The 20011-nt window shown below is 37.3% G+C and overlaps 1 long non-coding RNA gene across 1 annotated transcript in view; it reads left to right on the top strand.

The window, feature by feature from the left end:
• LOC132437383 (uncharacterized) overlaps positions 1–17361 on the top strand; it is a 66410-nt gene extending 49049 nt beyond the window's left edge. Inside the window, exon 3 of the long non-coding RNA XR_009522020.1 lies at positions 17299–17361. This is a non-coding gene — a long non-coding RNA (uncharacterized lncRNA). The remainder of the gene's footprint in view (positions 1–17298) is intronic.
• The last annotated feature ends 2650 nt before the right edge of the window (positions 17362–20011 follow it).

The raw sequence follows: 20011 nt of genomic DNA, 5'->3' as shown, positions 1-20011 counted from the left end.
TTTTTCCACTTACCCTCCAACACATTGAAATATAATTCATTAGAGGCTTATGAAAAGAAAAATAGTTTTAAATTTGAAATGTTCCACTCCAAATAGATAAGGCTAAATGAAAATTAACTTGACTCTTATAATCCTCTAATTTAAAGCCAAGAGAAAAGAGGCCTTTTCACAGTCTAGAAACATCCACCTCGTGGAGCATTTTTGTTGCTTGGTCTAAGGAACCTGAGGCAGAGACAGGCTCTCTGAGGACCTGAGACTCAGAATTTACACATTGAATTCTTACATGTTTTTCCCCCATTCATTGAGCGATAGAAGAAATACGACTAGAGAATACAAAGAAACAAAAAAACTTTGAGACAAAGGCAAAGGGAACTCGAGTTATTTTATATAGCCAGAAGAATGTACTCAGAGGGTAGTACAAAGACCACTTTTTTATGAATTAAACCTGTATTGGGGTGATAGCAAGGAGATAAATATAATGTGGAACTTGGCACAAATGAATAGAAATCCACACAGCTATTCAAACCACGTCTTTTTCAGTTTTATTGTATAGCTACAACAGAGCAGTTTAAAAGACCAGAATAAACGTGACCTAAACATTTGTCTATCTCAAGTTTTACAAGTACAGTTTGAACTAAACTGTGCCAAATAAGTAAAGAAAGCCATGAAAGTAAATACATAACAGTCTAGCATTGTACCTACAATGGAATAGAGAACACTAAGCAAATAGACACTGAATTTAAATTGCATTTCAAATATTATTTAGGGAATTTTAAAAATCATTTTATTCCAGGTATGGCAGATAATGGCAAATTTAGTAGGACTTGGTAAGAGAATTTCATCAAAAGCAATAAATAGGTAGAATGAAACCTGAATATGTTCTGATTTATATAGTTCATTCAAGTTCTGGGCCATTTGTTCTGGTAAATATAGATTCCTTGATTCTAAAATTTCTATAAATGTAATTTGTTTACCCCAGAAAGGCTTTATACTAGGTTACTAACTGGAGTACCATACATCTTTTAGTCGTGTTCTTTATGTTCTGCTTTGTGTCGTCTACGTCTTCAGTACTATTGTTTTCCAAGGGGAATTTTTATCAAGAAAATGATGTAGGGGATGGAAGAACATTCTTAAATCTTACAAGAGGGGGGTTTTTGCTCTGTTTTTGTAAACCATAGAAATTGATTTTTCACAATTCTTGAGGCCCCAAGTCCGAAATTGAAGTATCGGTAGGTTTGGTTTCTTCCGAGGCCTCTCTCCTTGCCTTCCAGATGACAACTTTCTCGCTGTATCTTCACTTGGTTGTCTCTCTGTGTGTGCCCATGTCTGGTGTCTATCTGTCTGTGTCCTAACCTCCTTTTCTTATACGGACACCAGCTATGTTGGTTTAAGACCCAGCTATATGACCTCATTTTACCTTAATTACCTCTTTAAAGGCCCCGTCTCCAAATACCATCACATTCAGAGGTACTGGGTGTTAGGACTTCAGCACAGGAATTTGGAGGAGGGGGCAGCACAAGTCTGCCCCAAACACAATTCTATGTTTAACTTTTTGAGAAACTGCCAGACTGTTTTCCCAAACAGCTGTGCCACTTGGTATTCCCACCATTGATGTATGAGGGTTCCAATTTCTCCACATCCTCAACAGTACTTGTGATGTCTTTTGATTGTAACCATCCTAGTGGTGTGAGAAGTGGTGTCTCCTTGTGGTTTTGAACTGCATTTCCCTAATAAGTGATGAGGTCGAGCATCTTTCCATGTGCTGGCTTGTTGGCCATTTGCATATCTGCTTTGGAGAAATGTCTATTCCAGTCCTTTTGCTATTTTTGATTTGGGTTATTTGTCTTTTTTATTGTTGTGTCGTAAGTGTTCTATATATATTCTGCATACTAGACCTTTACGAGATATATGATTTGCTAATTGCTGTTTATCTAAGCTTGTTGGGTGAAGAAAAAAACCTTCCCCAAACAAACGTAGTATTTGATATTTATGGGTAAAATAGTCATGAGTCCCTATCTAACGCACGGACAATCATCACGGTGGGGAGAGAGATTCCCTTTACCTCACTGTGAGAAGGGAACTTTCTTTACAATGTCTGTGTGGTGGTTGAAGAGAGGGCTTTACGGGGAAGCTGGGCTCCGGTGTCATGCTGAAGTCAGTCACTCCTTCCGATATGATTCTGAGTCACTGGTTCTTAATGCTAAGGCACAACACAATGGTGAATAAATATACCACTTAGGGGAGTCAAACGTGGAACAACTGAGTACATGAAGAACGAGTGTTGTGGAGGTCTGCAGGGCTCTAAAGAAGAATACAGAGGTTAGGAGAAGGGATGGGAGACAGTTGGCTAAGTGAGCGAGGCAGGTGGCAATGACGGGTGTTCCAGCTAAGGAAACAAAGTATGTGGAGACAAAGTGAGTGGGAGAGTGGCCTGTGCTGGTGTGGGAAGCAGGACCAGGCAAAGCTGGAACATAACAGGTTCTATTCAAAATATTCCTCTCTAGCCGAAGAATAACAGGACACCTTAGACAGAAGTGTATTTTAAACAGAGGAGCGCCATTAGCAGTTTTGCTTCTATAGTAATACTCTTATTACACTGTACTGTAGTCAGAAGTTCTGATTTTTTTCTGCTGTTTTGAAGTTTCTGGGGAAAGTCTCATTATAGCTCTTATAGAATAGCACAAATTCAAATTGGGAATTGACTTTAGTACCGAATCCAGAGAAGGCCATTAGACTTTTATATGGGGATAGAAGTTCATATTATAGTAAGTAAAATTGTAAAAAGATAGTCAATTTATAAAGAACTGCTTGTTGTAAAAACCTTTTTAAAAGCATCCTTTGTAGTGCTTCAATATTCATTCTAAAAATTTTAAATATAGTTTTGATAGGATAATAGTTTGATAGGATCAACTCTCACAATTTCCAACACTATAATTTTCTCATATGATTTGTTTAATCTTAAAAATCCAATAAGTAATTTAAAAATAGAGTTATAAAGACTCATTACGCTATATGGACCCGCTGGAAAGTCAATAAGCAATCGACTTGCTGAGCCCTCTGAGATATGATATTTTTAAATGCAGTAATATGAAGGGGAAAAATTTATTGGAAGTTAGATCAGTTTAATCCTGGTTTGTATGAATACTGTGAAGAATAGATATGCCATTATCACTGTCATCTCTTTGCTTTAGTCTCTAAGAATTCCATCTTCTCCTAGGATTATCAAAGTGAGAATAAATTTTACTAATTGATAAATATATATGTGCCTATATATATACGTGCATATTTGTGTATGTATATACACACATATACGTATATATGTGTGTGTACACACATGATTATGCAAGAAATGTCATATTACTCTTCTAAGAACTGAGAGAGTGTTCTCCTGAATGCCCACCACACCCAGGTTGTGGGTAATTCAGTCCCTTCGTCACTGAGTGTCCCCTCCTGAGTAAGTTGATAAGAAAGCCCAGAATTTTATATACAGCAACAAGTTCAAGGGGAGCCCTTTAGTTTTCAGCTTACCTTGGTCAACGTGATATTCTCATGGTTCTCAAAGATGATGGTTCTGCTTGTTCCAGGCCACTCATGGTTCTGGGAATCTTTGCTGAGCCTGGAAAGCCCAACCCAGCTTCCCTTGGGTGCCGTGAAACAACTGCTCTGTGAGGTCCTAAGACCTTCCCGGGGCCCTTGGGGGAGAAGAACTCAGATTCTGCTATTTTCAGTTTCCTGCCTGATCTTGGAAGATCTCTGAGAAAGCCCTCTATGAGTTTAAGCTTTTGAAACCAAAAGCCAGGGAGTGATCAAGGGATGTTTTTCTGCTAACACACAAAGGCATTCTCTGACCACGAAAAGGAAGACTATAGTGAGAACGAAACAAAAGATTACCCTGTCATATGTGTGCTTCTTGTTTTTTTCATCTAGTCAACTAACTGGGTACTATGAGTTCATGTATGTAGCAATGGAGATGTTTGCAGTAACAATTAAAATAATAATGAAAACAAAAGCAAGAAGTCAGCATTTGCATGGTTGCTATATGCCAGGCCAATGTGAAGCTGAGAGATTTACAAGCACTAATGTCTTTTTCCTCACAGCCCCATGAGGTGGGCACCACGTTGTCCCCATTTTGGAGGTAAGGAGGTTGTAGCTTAGAAAGGTTACGTAACTTGCCTGAGGTCCCTCAGGTCCTAGGTGATGGGGCTGAAATTGCTCGGCTCCGGAGCCCAGCTATTAACCCTCTGCTTAACTTTTGCTCCTTTCATAGGAATCACTCTTCATGCTTTGGGGGCTATGAGGCTTTTCACTAAGTTACACTGCCCTCTGTCAGCAACAAAGCAACAGGAAGGAAACTCGAGGAGCACGGTGGTCCTTTTCCTCACCACCAGAGTTCTTTTGGTGAGAATTTCCAGCGGATTGCACATCATGTAATGGTATGTTAGAGGCGGTTAGAACCTGAAATTGAATTTAGAATAAAATAACGGATTTTAGAGACGTGATTACATTGCTGGTATTTAAACATGGACTCCAAGGTAGATGCACTTGCCAACATGAAATTACATGTATCTACGTTTGTCTTCATGTTTTTTGCCTACATGTTTTTGCTTTTTTTCCCAGTCTAGGGCAGGTTTTAGCTTTGAGCAGATTTATGTAAGACATTTAAAGTCAGGTTTAAAATGAGATGACTCAGCTGTAAATTTGTTTCCCAGACAAAAATTCTAGGTATCATTTTGCAGAAAGTTTCTCTTTAGGCTAATGAATGAAAAAATACCTATGTCAACAAAAACTCATTTATTAACTTGCTGCTTTGCCGCCTCAAATAATTTCCAAACATTTCAAATTATGCCAAATTTAATATACATATATATGAATGTATGTGTGTATATACATACATAGGTATATGCACGTATATATCAATGGGTATATATGTGTGTGTTCTCCCCAGTTGAAACCTTTGACATGTTTCAATATATTCATGATACTTATTATAATGTTTCAATAATTTGTTATTTAGCAGTTATGCTTATTTGTGACCCACATTGTTTCAACTTAATGAATGTTAAGAATATTCTGATGAAGTATATTTGACACCTGAATGCGGTCTTGCGTCCTGTTACGGGAAAGGACACATACGACAGACTGGAATCAGCTTGGGATTTTGGCAGGCACTTCTTCCTGTGGGCCAGCGAAGATCCCACTACCTATTAGAAGGGGCTTTCATGCCTAATTCTGGTGTGATGGAGTCATTAGGAGAACACCTAGTTTCCTCAGTTGTGTTGAGATGTGAGGCTAAAAAGAATTCCAAGCTCTGAGGATGGAGAAGATTCCAACCATTAGAAAGCAACTCCTAAACATTTTTCTACTGTAAAGTTGGCTCCTGTTGCCTTAGGTTTTTGAGGAAATTCCCTTTGCTTCATTCCACCGAGGATGCTTTAATATATGTTATTTCATACAGACCAAATCCCAGGTCTATACAGAGGCATCAGCCGCGGTTTAGGAAGCAGCTCTATGGGGACTGAGATAATAGCTCATTACCTCCAGGGAAACGTGATTGTATTAACCTCTACAGATGCATGAATGTGATCTTGCTAGTGTTGGTTAGGCCTGTGTGCTCATTCCAGGCAAGAATCCTTGCCCTTGGTCCAGTGGACCCTTTTAGTATGACATCCATGGTATCAAAAACTGGGTGATGTTCATCTCACAGAATTTTGAAAATGATCCTTTTCAATGCTATTGAATCACAGCCCTGAAATATCTTTGACATTTAAATACATTCACATTGCCCTTAAACAGAATTGGTGTTTTGATGTTTAAAGTATTTTTGCTGCCTCTGATAACATTTTTCACAAGCCTTCTCAGCAGAAAGTCCATCCAGTTTGGCTATCCACAGGAGGAATTTGCTTGAAAATTATGTTCTCCCCTGTTTCTTTTCCTAATCATTTGTGATACAAGTCCTAACATGAAATTAAAATTCTTTTATCATTTCATTATCTAGGAAGCGATTTTGCAGCCTGTTGAGGATCCAATGTTGAAGTACAGCACAGTGTACAAAATAATTCTTGTTTTAATACATCGCTATGGCTCTCACAGGAACCTCTGCTCAGCTCAGTTTATCATTAACCTCTATGTTACTCAGGTTTCCAAGTCTTTAATTCAAAATGAAAATTAAACAATATTCATTTTGCCAGGGCAGTTCGTAGCGAAATTGGTTTTAAAAACCCTATATTTTTCAATTAGAAAGGCTCTCACTGTAACCATGTCTAGTTTTCCTAATTGTTTAGAACCCAAACACTAGAAGCCAGAAAACCTTCAGAGAATGGACTCAGGGCCCCCCAGGCCCCCGTTGCAATACACACCATTACTCTTGATGGGCACTAGTTAAAACCTTATGAAACCACTGAGCATGTCGCAGGAAACCAAAATCAAACAAATATCTACCCCCAGTGAGTTTTTCAGGAGATCCAAAAAGCATTTTTAGCTTGTATATAAATTTAAAAGTGAGTATTTTTAACTAGGAGCAATTACGGTATTATGGCTTATTTAGGTTAGGCCATTTTCATATTCAATTATCATAAAGCCGTGTGGCATGTTGGAAAGGCATAAGCTTTGCAGCTTCAAAAAAGGTGGACTGAATTCAGTTCTGTGCCTTAATGGAACCAGCTGGTTTAGCCACTCGAAACCTCAGTTTACTCATTTGTAAATGAGAAATAACCATACTACTTCCTAGCGTTGTTATGAGTATGAGATGAAACATAAATGAAAGGACCTAGGGTACAGCTTGGCATAGAGTAGTCTCCTATTAAATTTTCCTTTCTTTTCTTTTTACCTATCAATTATTTAAAAATAGAACTGGGTAGAAAAGCATAAAAGTAGAGCTTCCTGAATTTTGCTGCTGAAAGTCAGGCTCAGATTCATGGATCAGGCTTTATAAAATCTCACCAAGCCCTCAGGATTGATATTTCTATAACATTAACAAAAGAGAAAAATGAGACCTTTTTTTTTTCTTCCTCGGGCCTATTATTTTTTGATTCTCTTTTTGTTCACTCACACTGTATTTAAGTGGAAATCACTTCAATCCCTTGAACCACCCTCCAGAAGCTTTGCTAAATCCCACATTTTTGGTTTCACTCCAGACACAGTACTGTGTCCCCTACCTTTGAAGTCTTTGAAGTGTCCACATTGTAGGCTGAACCTGTGGTGAAGCCCAAACTGGTGGTTTCGACTGCACAAGCCCATTTAAAGCTGGGACGTGGCGGGGGGAATTGAAGCGGGATATGAGAAGGGGTGGTGTTGGCTTCCCTTTCTTGACCCCCACCTCTCTCCACTCTCAGTCTCTTCAAACACTCCTGCTATAGTCGCAGACATATCAAAGCCTGCTCTACTATGGCTGCGGTCACACTGAGGCTGGAAGTGACTGCCTTACCGAACCACAGCTGTTCACTGCCGGAGGGGAGTGAACTGAAGCGGGAAGTGCATCCTGAGGTCTTCAGTTGCAGCCGATGACCTCATGTTTCTTTACCTGGGAGAGATTTGAATCAGGGGTAAAAGATAGAGCAAAACACTTAGAATGTGGGATTTATGTTATTAATTTTTATAAAATATCATTATGATAAATTATAAATATATATGATTTATGTTTTTATAATTCTATAACATACCTATATATTTTTCAACATTATATGATATGGTTTTACGGTTTTTAAAATAAATATAAATGGTATTACACTATACAATTTTGAAAAAATGTTCAGAAGGAGTATAGTAATGAAACTGGACTGAAAAACTCCTTTGCCACTAACGAGCCATACGGCCTCAGGTGAGTCACTTCACCTTTCTATGCCTCAGTTTCCTCATCTATTAAATGGGGTTGTAATAGTATCGATCTCTCAGGCTTGTGGTGGATATTAAATATGAATGTGAAGAAAATCAGATAATGTATGTAAGGCACTTAGAACAACACAAGGCACATTGTAAACACTGTATTTGCTCTTATTATTGTTAACAAGTTTTTGAAGTTAATATATTTTGACAGATTATTTGAAATGCCATATCATTGCTCATTTTAACTGTTGTATCATACACCATTGCCTACATATGCCATAATATATATTTATCCATTCTCCTGTTCACCAATAATACTTCTTCCAATGAGAAGTACAAACAATAAGAAAATGAACACTTTTGCACTCATTGCTTTGAGTACAATATGCAAAAACATCTCAAGATAAAGAATTCCTGGCTTATAGGGTATGAACGCCAACAGATTTACTCAGTATTGCCAAATTGCTCTCCAAACAGTTGGACCAATTCATGCTCCTAATGTCAGTGTGTGAGAATTTCCATTGCTCCACACCCTTGCCAACTTTAACATCTTTACCAATCTGGTGGGTGTGAAATGGGAGTGAATGGCATCTCATTGTTTACATTTTATTACCAATTGGGCTGAGAGTCTTTTTCATGTGTTCATTGGCCGTTTTGATTCCTTTTCTGTTTCTATCCTTTGCTCATTTTTCTACTGAGTTTTTTCCCGTTATTGATTTCCTTACCTATATTTTTGGATAATAATTATCTGTTGATTATATGGGTTGCAAATATCTGTTCCAAGTCCATGACTTATTTTAACTTTGATTATGCTGTCTTTGGTGAACAAGTTTTACATTTTATAATAAATTCAGTGTATCAGTTGTTTCTTTTATGGCTTAGGCTTCTTGGCACTTTGTCTAGGAAATTCTGCCCTAAAATTACCTAAACCACGTTGGTAAAGTCAGATGTCTACATTTTCCTTGAAAATTGTCAAAATGTTGATTTTTGTATACAGATCTTTAGTTCAGCTGGAATTTATTATTGTTTATGGTGTAAAGTGTGCTTCTATTTTTTTCCATCTAGAAAACCAATTATCTCAGCAAAATTTTTTGAGCAGGGTGTTTTATTTTTTCATAGCTGTGTAATGTCAGTTCTGTCAAATTAAAAATAGGCAATTATGCAAATTTTCTTTGTTTTATGCATCAATGTGTATATTTTTGCATCAATACAATATTGCAAAATATCTTCAAAAAACATCTTAATATCTGTTAGAAATAGTTTTCCCACTTTGTTCTTTAAAAAATGATCTTAGCTATTCTTGCAATTTTGTACTTTCATGTGTCAGGTTCCATGAAAAATTCTGTAGGCTTATTAATTCGAATACTTTGATTGTATAGATTAATGTGGGAAGAACTGATATCTTTATTATATGATGTCTTCTAATCCATTATCAAGTGACAGTGCTTTATTTATTTAGGTCATACTTTATGTACTTCACTCATATTCTCCTGACATTTTATAATTTTTTTCCATAAAGTTCTTGAATCTCATTTCTTAGGTTTATTAGGAAGTAGCTAAAAGTTTTGATTGCTATTATAACTGGAAGGGCTTTTCTTCCACTTAAATTTTTTATGTTTGTTGATGCCGGTATATAGGAATGCTCTATTCTCTAAAAGCCTTAATAGCTTATTTGTAAGTCCTCTTGAATTTTCTGTGTAGGTAATTATGTTTTGGTCTTTCTTCCCAATCTTTAAACTTTTATTTCTTTTCCTTATCTTATTGCACTACCTAGGATACATAGCTCAGTGCTGAATAGAAACCAGAATGGAAGGCTTTCTTGTCTTTTGTCTGACCTCAGTGTTAATGTGGTCAGACTGCTGATTGCTGCAAATATTGGAATGATGCCTTTGATCAGATTAAGGAAATTTTCTTCCACTAGAATAGCACTATATTTTGCTAATAATTCTGTCTTAAATCATGAATCTTGAATTTGCAAAGAAATTTTTGCAACTGCTGAGCTAATCATTTACTTTTCTCTAATTTAAATTGTCCATGTAGCCTATGTCACTATTAGGTTATTTTTTGTATGAATTATCTTTGCATTCTTGGGATAAGTATGGCATGGTTATGGATGCAGAAGGGGAGAAAACCATGTAAACATCTAAGAGAAGAGCATTCCAGGAAGAGGGGCCAGTGAGGGCAAAGGTCAGCAGGGTGTCTGGTCTTTTTGAAAGATGACCGAGTAGCATGGTCGGATGTGGGACATCTAGGACATCTCTGGCAACAAATTATCCAGGTGTTGTGTTGGTTCCAGCCTATGGATAGTCATGCAGTTGGCTAGGCATGCTTGCACACTCGCCCGGGCCCGTCTTACTTGCGGTGAGCCCCACAGACATTTCCCCCACTGGAACCAATGTTGTGGCTTGACCAGCCCTTGCGGTTCTTAGTTTGACTGCAGGATGTACCTCAGCAACAACCACTGGGGGACTTTGAAGAGCAAGTTATTACTCACAAATCCTGGAGGGTACACTGAATGCCCCAATTAAGCAGCAAGGTCAGGATAGAGTGAAAAGGAGGGAGCAGGACCTGGAACTGCCTGTATCAGTGTCCCAGGGTGGGGTATCTAGGAGTTCTCAGAGCTGCTCTTTATTGGTGAATTTAAAACATTAAGAGCAGAAACTAGGGAGTCAGAAGGGAGAAGCAGTGTCATTGAAGCAATCCGTTATCTGGGTTTCCCACGGCTTTCTCGAAGGGGAACTTCATGGGTGGAGGAAGCCTTGTTCCTTATCTAGTTGGTTTTCTAATAGCTGTGTCATGTAGCTGGCAGTGTGCTTATTCAAGGTGGATGTCTTTGGGATGCATGCCTTGGCAATCAAAAGCTTAAGGTCAGGCACTCGCACTTATACCGCCCCAGGCTAGGAGCTCAGTGCTTCTCAAGGCAGTGTGTTCTTTGCACACATCCCTGTATATTCCACCCTAATTCTATCCATTCAGGTCATACTTGTAATCCTCTTTCAGCTGTTTGGAGGCAGAGCTAAACTCAGTCTTCTCTCTAGTTCATAAAGACACATCTCTGTGGGCTGACCTTCTATGATAAAGTTGAATACTTCGCTTCTGGGACCTCTTGGCCAACATTCAACCCCGGTTTATATCCAGTGATGAGTGAACAGGAAGCAACACCAAGCCACACTCTAACATTGCATGGGTCTATACTGGTGGATACTATCTTTTATAAGTGATTTCAGAGAACATTAGAAGAAGATCCAAGATGTGCTAAGTTGATCCTGAATGTTGTGAGAAGCAAGAAGAGGCTACTACTCTCTTTCAAGTGAGTTAAATTAATGGAGATATTATATATTTTTAAATTTAGTTCAAGAGTGCGATATCCTGGCAGTCTAAGGACAGTAAACACACTCCTTGTATACTGAGGATCTAAGGTTGCTTTTTCAGTGCTAAAACTGGAAGGCAAAGAAATGGAAATACTGAGTGGGACACATGCAATACATTTGAAGAAAGCTTGAGGGGGGAAACACTGGAGCTCTGTCTCACCTATGTGTGAGGCCAGAGGCAGAACAATCTCTATTTGCCTTTTGGGATAGATATACCCATCCATCAGGCTGCATCTGGTGCACAGACCGAGGCCTTGACACCCACGTGCTGAAGGATTGATTGGTGTTGTTTAGGGACTCGTAAACCTCCTTCCGGGCTTCCTTCCTCTGGCTTCTTGTCCGTGCTGTACTTGGACTCACTAAAGCCTATTGGTCATGCTGGTCAGTGTTTCAGTCCTCTCCTTTGTGAAGGAGACAGTGTTATACTTCTTGTGCCTTTGAGTATCTCACAGGCTGAGACAAAGAAATCTTCTCCTTAGGAAAGAAATCTTCACACTTGTCAGCAGACGACACAATGACAAACCCGGGGGACTGTATTTTCTCTCCTTACCTTCTCTCTCTCTTCATTTTTATTTTTTGTAGAAACACATAGCTTTGTCTTGCTAGCTAGATGGCAATATTTTTCTTTTCTCTTAGGCTCTTCCTCGGAATAGGTGACTGGCTGCTTGGTTGATGATCATGATCATGTGACACCATCATTCCTCCATCACGGCTCTGTGGCCTTGGGTAGCCAGTAGCTCAGGATGTGTCTACCTTTGTCTTTTGACATCATCCTAGTTTTGCTCTGCCCTAAGACTACTAAGTATATATTTACACGGGTAGGTAAGGTAAATGATTCTTGTTTCAAAAGAGCTATTTTTCTGAGAAAGAATTTATCTTGGGATTTTTTTAAATGTTACACTCTCCAAATGCATTTCAAATTAATTTTACTTGTGAAAATTCTATTTAGATACTCAGTTGATGTGTATTGTATGGATTAGTACATGTGCCTATTTCAAGTTACAAGGGACACTAGACTTGAAACATGCTTGAAATGAATTGTTTTGAAACTGTTCAAATTGATGTAGTATTTTAAAATGATAAGCTGTCCTGAGCTGCACTGAAAATCCCTTGAAAGGTGTGTGAGGAATGTGCCATTAGAGGCAGAAATGTGCCTGGTTTTAAAACAGTAACGATAGGTACATATTTGAACTTTAACTATTCCAAGTACCTTCCTTGTAGCGTCTCTTGTGATTCTCACAACAACCCTTGGAAGTATGCACTACTTTTACCCTAGGGAGAAGCAGAAGATGTAGTGAATTGGAGCATGTATCTTGGATCCACGAGCAAGATATTTAACCTCTCTTTGTCTCATAGTCCTTAGCTGTGAAATGGGTACTTATCTTTTATGATCACTAAATGAATCAAAATTTTAAAGCTCTTAAAACAGTTTCTGGTACATAATAAATACACAAATGTTAGCTCTGATGATCTAATCTTACGCATAGGTTAGCATTTTTAAAGATGTATAACTGAGGTATCAAGGCCCAGGGTGATTAAATAACTTGCCTGAAGTTACACAGCAAATATCAGAGCTAGAATATAAATCGTGGAAAACTGACTGTACAACACAAGTCTTTCCACTGGTACTCATACAAGGCACCATACTGTTCCTTGTTGCAGGAGATATTTTATTGAAAGATATCAGTTCTATAAATGGGCAGGTGGTGCCACTCACTATTTTCTGAATGTACTAGAAATTGCAAAAATAAATTCTGGTTAAAATTTAAATTAGGCAGAGTTAGCTTTAGTTGTAGGTGCCAAATAACTTCAGGTAACCTGTTTCTGGGGGTTTTTTTCTTCTTTTTTTTCTGGAGGAGAAGTCATTGCTTTGACAAGATCTGTTAAACAATGTATATGGATTTAAAGGCCCATGACAAGGACTCCAAAGACCAAATGTGTACTTGAAATCCATGTTCTCCATCAGCATTCCAAAGCCTCTGTCTTTTTTTCTTTCACAGCCTGGTTTCCCTCTTATCAATATCTTTTGCCACAAGGCTCTGTTTTTCTTTTTTTTACAGGCTCAGTATTTAATAAACTATAATATCCTGCACTATACTATAATGTACTGTATGATACATACTAAGAGGAAAGCAAAGAATACTTGTTTCTGAAATTTATGGTTACAAATAGCTGAATAGTGAATATGCTAGACTACAGAATCAAGAGTTAAAATGATATTGATAGACTAAGGAAAAAAGAAATGTACCTAGGAGATAGGTATCCTAAGCCAGTTTCATGAAGTATGTTGCTGGCTTTGACATGATAGTTGTTCACACAAAATACTTCATGATTTTCATAATTACAAATTCAAACATCAACGGAGACACTCTTGCTCTAAGAATTCACACACTTTTGGACTCTACTGTAGGTCAAGGAAAGTCAGATACCAACTGTGTCCAGCCATGTTCAGTGCCTCCTGGGTTTCACTTTAGAAGGGACTTTGATACACTGGGGATTTCAGGCGTTGGTAGCTAGGCGGTAATAAGAGTGGTGATTGGAGAAGCTGAAGGACGATTATTTTAGGGAAGGACAAACGTGATGTGCGCTTCTGTTGGTGCGTTTTCACAATGCCCCAGTTCACGGAATTGGAAGGAGGCCCCAGAGTAAGCAATGAACTTGTCTCCTTGCAGAGGCAGTTGGCTTTCTGCTGTGTGTGCTGTCTGTTCAGTGCAGTGGCTGTGGATCCAAAGAATCAATCAGAATCGGGAGATAAATGAAAGAACTGCTGGAGACACTTGACCTCAAACGGAGCAGGAGAAGTCTTGGAATTACCAAGAAATCTCTTTGCCGAGTCACCATTTATTTATTTAAGGATGTTCTGAACTTCTTAACACAATAATTTTAATTAATTTAATTATAAGTACTTTTTTAATATCATATCATTCTGGATGATTTTCAACTTGTCCTGTAATTGAATAAAGTGACTCAAAGATGGAGAGTCACTTTGGGAACTGCTGAGAGTATGTTTCAAGACAAGACACAATGTAGTGGAGCCAGAAGCATTTCTAGAAGCAATTCAGGGTGAATGTGTGTGTGCTTGTGCTTGTGTGTTTGTATAAGAGAGGATGGTTAATGCCGTTTTTTTAACAAATGCAAATCGATACCATCATTTTAATGGCTGCATGAATTGTCTATTATATGGATGCATTTTAATTTTTAAAAACAAATTCTAAATTGAGAAATTCAGGTTCTTCTCAACTTTTTCTTATTATAAATAATATATTTCTCCACATACCTTTGCATGCATCTTTGTCCGCACGTGCAATTAGTTTTTAGGACAGGATCGCAGACATGGAAATTCCGGGTTAATGGAATACATCATTTAAGGTGTGTTTCTGTATTACCTGCTCAACCCATATTTCTACTAGTATTCAACAAGTATATCTTTTCCCCCAGAGGATTAACAGTCGTTTAAAATGTTGCCAGTTGGATCAATGTAATGTGCTATTTCCTTAGTCTTTTAATTGTATTTCTTTGATTACTTGTGAGGATCAGCATATTTTGTTAGGTTCATTGATTATTTCTACTTGTTTTTGTGAATTACTTGTTTATCTAAAAGCATACTGTTTTTTTCGTTTAACTTAAAGAGCACCATAGCAGAAGACACTGGTGCCCCACCAGTGTACCCTTAGATTTCTCTTCCTCGTGTGTCATTTTCGTGGACACCGGCTCTGAGTATGTTTTTACCGCTGACAACCAGAGCGTGTGCGTCTTTGCAGATGGACTGTATCCAGGCTTCTGGAAGTAGCTTTGCTTGTGTGCTCGGAGGGATGGGTATGTGTGAGGGGGAAGGAGATAGTGTCATTAACCTATGGCTGACTGGCCAGGGTAGGGATACAAATACTGCAGCTTCCTCAAACCCTGAGGGGGACAACTCTATAGAATGACCTGCACCGTGGTCAGAGTCCCCAGCATGAATGAGCCCAGGTTACCCTCTGCAGGTAACCTTGCCTGGCTTCCTTTCCTTCCCTATCCCTCTGCCATTTTTTCCCCCGGGAACACTTACTAATAAATCACTTTCACATACATTTTGGTCTCAAGATATGATTCTGTAAAAAGTAATTTAAGACAAACACTTTACTTATTAAAGATATTTTCTCTCTGTGATTAGAATTAATCTTTGCCGTTTATTAATCTTGTTGTCTTTTGGGAACATTTGATCATGTAGACATTGCGGTATTGTTTTGTTATATGCAGAGGCAAATCTGATGTTTCCCCTTCATAACTCATCTTTTGCATATTTAAAAAAATCTATTTCTTAGCCCCATATTATACAAACATTCACCTTTCTTTATTTTGTTTTCCAAATAAATCCTTAGATTGACTCTGCTTGTGATTTGTTAAGGTTCTTAGATCAATGGGTTTAGAGATTTCATCAAATTCAAGGAATTTTCAGTCATTATTTCTTCAAGTATTTTTCTGCTTCCCTCTGTGACTTCAGTTTCATGCTTTAGACTGCTCGATATTTTCTCACAGGTCTCTGATGTTGTGTTCATTTTTTAAACTATTTTTTTCTTTTCATATTTTTAATGAGTTTCCATTGCTATGCTTTCAAGCTCATTGATATTTTCTACAGTATCTAATCTGCTTTTAATTATATTCAATGTGTTTTTAATGTCAGATACTGTATTTTCCATCTTTAGGAATTTTATTTGTGCCTTTTTAAACATCTTCTGTTTGTCTCCTCATCATATTCATGTTTTCCTCTGGCATCTTTAACTTTTGGAATGTGTTTATAACAGTTGTTTTGACATCTCTGTCTGCTAGTTTTGTCACCTCTGTGATTTCTGTGTCTGTTTCTACTGATTGATTATTTTTCTCATTATGGATCATATTTTATTGCATCTTTGCATGTATGGTAATATGTAAAGAGTATTACTATTCTTTGAGTGCCAGATATTGTGAATATTGATTGGATGACATCCATTGTGAATTTTACACTATTAGCTGTTAAACAGTGATGGTGTTTATTCTGCTGTGCAGATAAGTTATATGGACTCAGTAGGATCATTTTGGCTTCCTTTTAAGCTTTTACATAGCAGATCCTGAGCTGCCTGCCTTTGATCTGGTGCTAATTTAGCCCCATTGCTAAGGTAATCCTTTCTGAGCATTCCAACCACTGCCCCATGACTTATCACTCTGGTAGGTGAGAACAAAAACTATTCCTGCCTCTCTCTGTGCAAGTTCTACATATTGTTTAACAACTCTGTTCTGGTGGGTTTTCTCTTGCATGTGCCGAGCAGGGCTCAGCCAAAGACTCAGAGACACCCTGATGCAGCCCCCAGAGCCTTCTCTCTGCCCAGCTCCCTCCTCCCACCTACTTTGTCCTGCACATTCTAGCTGCTGTGGCCTTTCCAAACTGTAATCTCTTCCTCCTTAATTCAATGTACAGCTGAACTTTTTAGTCTTTCTCTCTGCCCTGTGGCCTGGATGCTCTCTAGGCAGTAAGCTGGGACCATAGCAGGGCTCACCTTATTTGTTTCCCTTCCCTTGGGGATCACAGTCTTGTGCTCCCTATAGACTGCTTTGTGAAATCATTGTTTCACACATTTTGTCCTGTTTTGTAGTTATTTAATTTGGTGGGTATATGTGGTCCCTGTTACTCCATCTTTGCTGGAATCAGAAATCTTTGGTCAATGCCCCTTGGCAGCACTCGCTTCCTCAGTTCTTCATCATCATTTTGCCTGCCCAAAGGCCAGATGAAAGAAAGGTCAGTTTTTAGTGAGAGATCAGTATATGTTAATGGAAAAGGTAGGGAGAAGTGTGATGAAAAGACGGTTTTAAACAAGGGCAGGAGAGGGACTTCCTTAAGCATATTTGTTCTTAGAATGATCTCTGTGCCTCTTTACACTTCTATGTCCCATTGCTCACCAGCTGTACTTCTTAAAGATCTCCAGGTAATAGTTATCAACCTTGTGAGAAGTAGGGACTGCCACATCCCTCAGAACTCCTTTGAGAGATATTTGAATCTCAGAAATAGCCATTTGTGCCATTCTCTCAGCATTCAGCTAACGAGAATTTTCTGTTTTACTCCAGACACTTCATTTTCTGCCTCTCTTCACAGGTAAGGGAAGTTACACATTGAAAGACTGGCTAATGATTCAGTTCCACATCACTGAACTACCTCGGAGGAGACTTAAAATGCTGCAGAATCATGATTACTTATCCAAAGAGTATATGGGTTTTTACAAATACATTTTTAGTGCCTGGATGAATCTGTTGATACAATGGTTACTTTAATCTCCTTCTCGCCTCTGTAAGAAATCTACTGGCTTGTTATGTATTACATATATGGCCATCCTGAGTGGAGATTCTGAAGAATAATAGCATAGCTTTTAGGACTGACCCACCAGAGGAAAAAAAAAATAAGTATAGGACAGTCTTTTTCACTTAAGTTTAAAAAATGTTTTCTTGTAAATAGTTTAATAAATAATAGAAATGGAACATGCATGTTTCCATGGCCAAGGTCAAGAAATATAACACTGCCAAGACCAGAAATATCCTCTGTGCATTCCTTTATTATTAGAACCCTCTTTCCCTCCCCTAAATGTAATGAGTCTTCACTCTGAATTGTGTGATAATCACTTCTGTGTTTCTTTTTATTTTTGTCATGTATGTACTTATGCATGAAAGTAAACTGAAGTATGGATGCATGCATAAAATAAATGTAGTTTACATTTATGTATTTTTAAAACTTTATTGAGTTAAATCATTGAGTCTGAATCTTGCTGTGTCTTCCTTCTTTACTCAGTACTGTGTTTATGAGATCCATCCATGTTGTGCGTAGGCAGAGTTTATTCATTTTTACTGTTTTAGAGTAGTTCCTAATATTGCATTTCAGTGTGCCATCATTATTTACCCACTCTATTGCTAGTGTATATTCAGGTATTTTCAATTTGGGGCTCCTAAGAACAATGCTACTATTAACATTTTCGTACAGGAGCCAGAGTTTCAGTTTGTGTTTCGCAGGCTACCAGTGAAGCCAAGCTCCTTTTTGTACATTTATTAACCATTTGGATCTCCTTTTTAAAAAATGCCTTTTTTAGTTTTTTGCCCATTTCAAAATAGTGTGTGTGTATGTTTAAATTGTGAGTCTTCTGTTGTATGTGTTTTCTTCCTTCTCTCTGTATTACCTATTCATTCTCTTTGTGACGTCTTCTGATGAGCAGAAGTTCTAGTTTAACGTAGTAAATTTGCCAGTTTTGTCCTTTTGGGTAGTGCTTTCTGTGACTTGCTTAGGTAATTTTTCCCTACCCTGAAGTCATGCAGATATTCTCCTCTATTATCATATAAAAGCTTAATAGTCCTTCATTTAAAGTTTAAAAGTTTAATCCCCCTGGAATTGATTTGTGTGTATGGTCTGACTTCATGGTCTAACTTAATTTTTTCCCATATGAACATCAAATTTTTCCAGTGCCATTTGTTTAAGAGTCTGTTCTATCCACATTGCTCACCACTAATATGCCTCTTGGACTTTTTATCTTGTTTCATTTGCCTGTTTTTCTCTATTTGTACCAATGTTGCACTTTATAATGAATTTTGATATCTAATTGAATAAGTTTTTAAAGTTTGTTTTCTTATTCAGTTGTTGTCTTGGCTCTTCTTCCCCTTTTTTGGATATTAATTTTAATAATCATTTTTCCTTTTCTGCAAAAAAATTTAAAAAAGGACTGAGTTTTTAATTGGGATTACATTGACTCTAAGGATCAGTTTGGGGACAATGGTCATTTTTATAATATTGATTTTTTCCTCATCCCTAAAGATGATTTATTTTCTGAAACATTTAGGTCTTCTTTAATATCTCTCAATAAAGTTGTGTCTATTTTTTTTTCTCAGAGATTCTCCTATCTGTGTTAGATTGATTCCTAGTCACTTGATTTTTAAAAATCTAATTGTAAGTATTTAAAATTTTTATTTTATCAAATTATTTTTTCTGCCCCTATTGAGATGGTCACACTATGAGTCCCCCCACCACCTTTTATCTGTTAATGTGATGATTTACTTTGATTGGTTTTCAACTGTTAAATCAAAGTTAAATTCCTTGAATAAATCTGGCTTAGTCACAATGCATTGTCTATTTTAATAGGTTGGATTTCATTTGCTACCATTGTAGTTAGGAGTTTTAGGTCTATGTTCGTAAGTGAGTTTGGCCTGTACATTTCTTTCTTGTATTGTCCGTGCAGATTTTGTTATGCTGGGCTCATTAAATGAGTTGGGAGACTGTTTTATCCCATGCCCCCAAGTTTCTTTCTGGATGAGTTTGGGTAGTATTGCTTTTTGAATGTGTGGTAGAAATTGCCAGAGAGGTAATCTTGGCCTGGAGTTTTCTTTGTAGAAAGATTTTTGAGTATTGATTCAATGTTTTTAATAATTATATAGCAACTGATATTTTCTATTTTTTAAGTCTATTTTGCAAAATTATTTTTTCTAAATAGTCATCCATTTCACTTAAATTTTCAAATCTATTGGCATTAAGTTATACATAATAGGTTCTTTTAAAAGGAAATTTGCAGGAAAGTGGTGTCTTCTTTTTCATTCCTAGTAATGATTATTTGTGCTTTCTTTAATGTTTTCAGAGAACCTACTTTTAGATCTTTTTTTCCTATCTATTATATGTTTGTTTGTCTATTTTATTAATTTTTTATATTATCTTTATTCTTTATCAACTTAATTTTACTTCTCTTGGATTTCTCTTAACTCTTTATATAGATGTTTACTTCACTAATTTTGAAATTTTTTAAAACTAATAAACATGTGTAGTCAACAATTGTTCCCTA

This window comes from Delphinus delphis, chromosome 14, assembly GCF_949987515.2.
Source record: "Delphinus delphis chromosome 14, mDelDel1.2, whole genome shotgun sequence".
Taxonomy (NCBI): Eukaryota; Metazoa; Chordata; class Mammalia; order Artiodactyla; family Delphinidae; genus Delphinus; species Delphinus delphis.
Note: the sequence above shows the minus strand (reverse complement) of the source record. Positions and strands in the feature narration are given on the sequence as shown.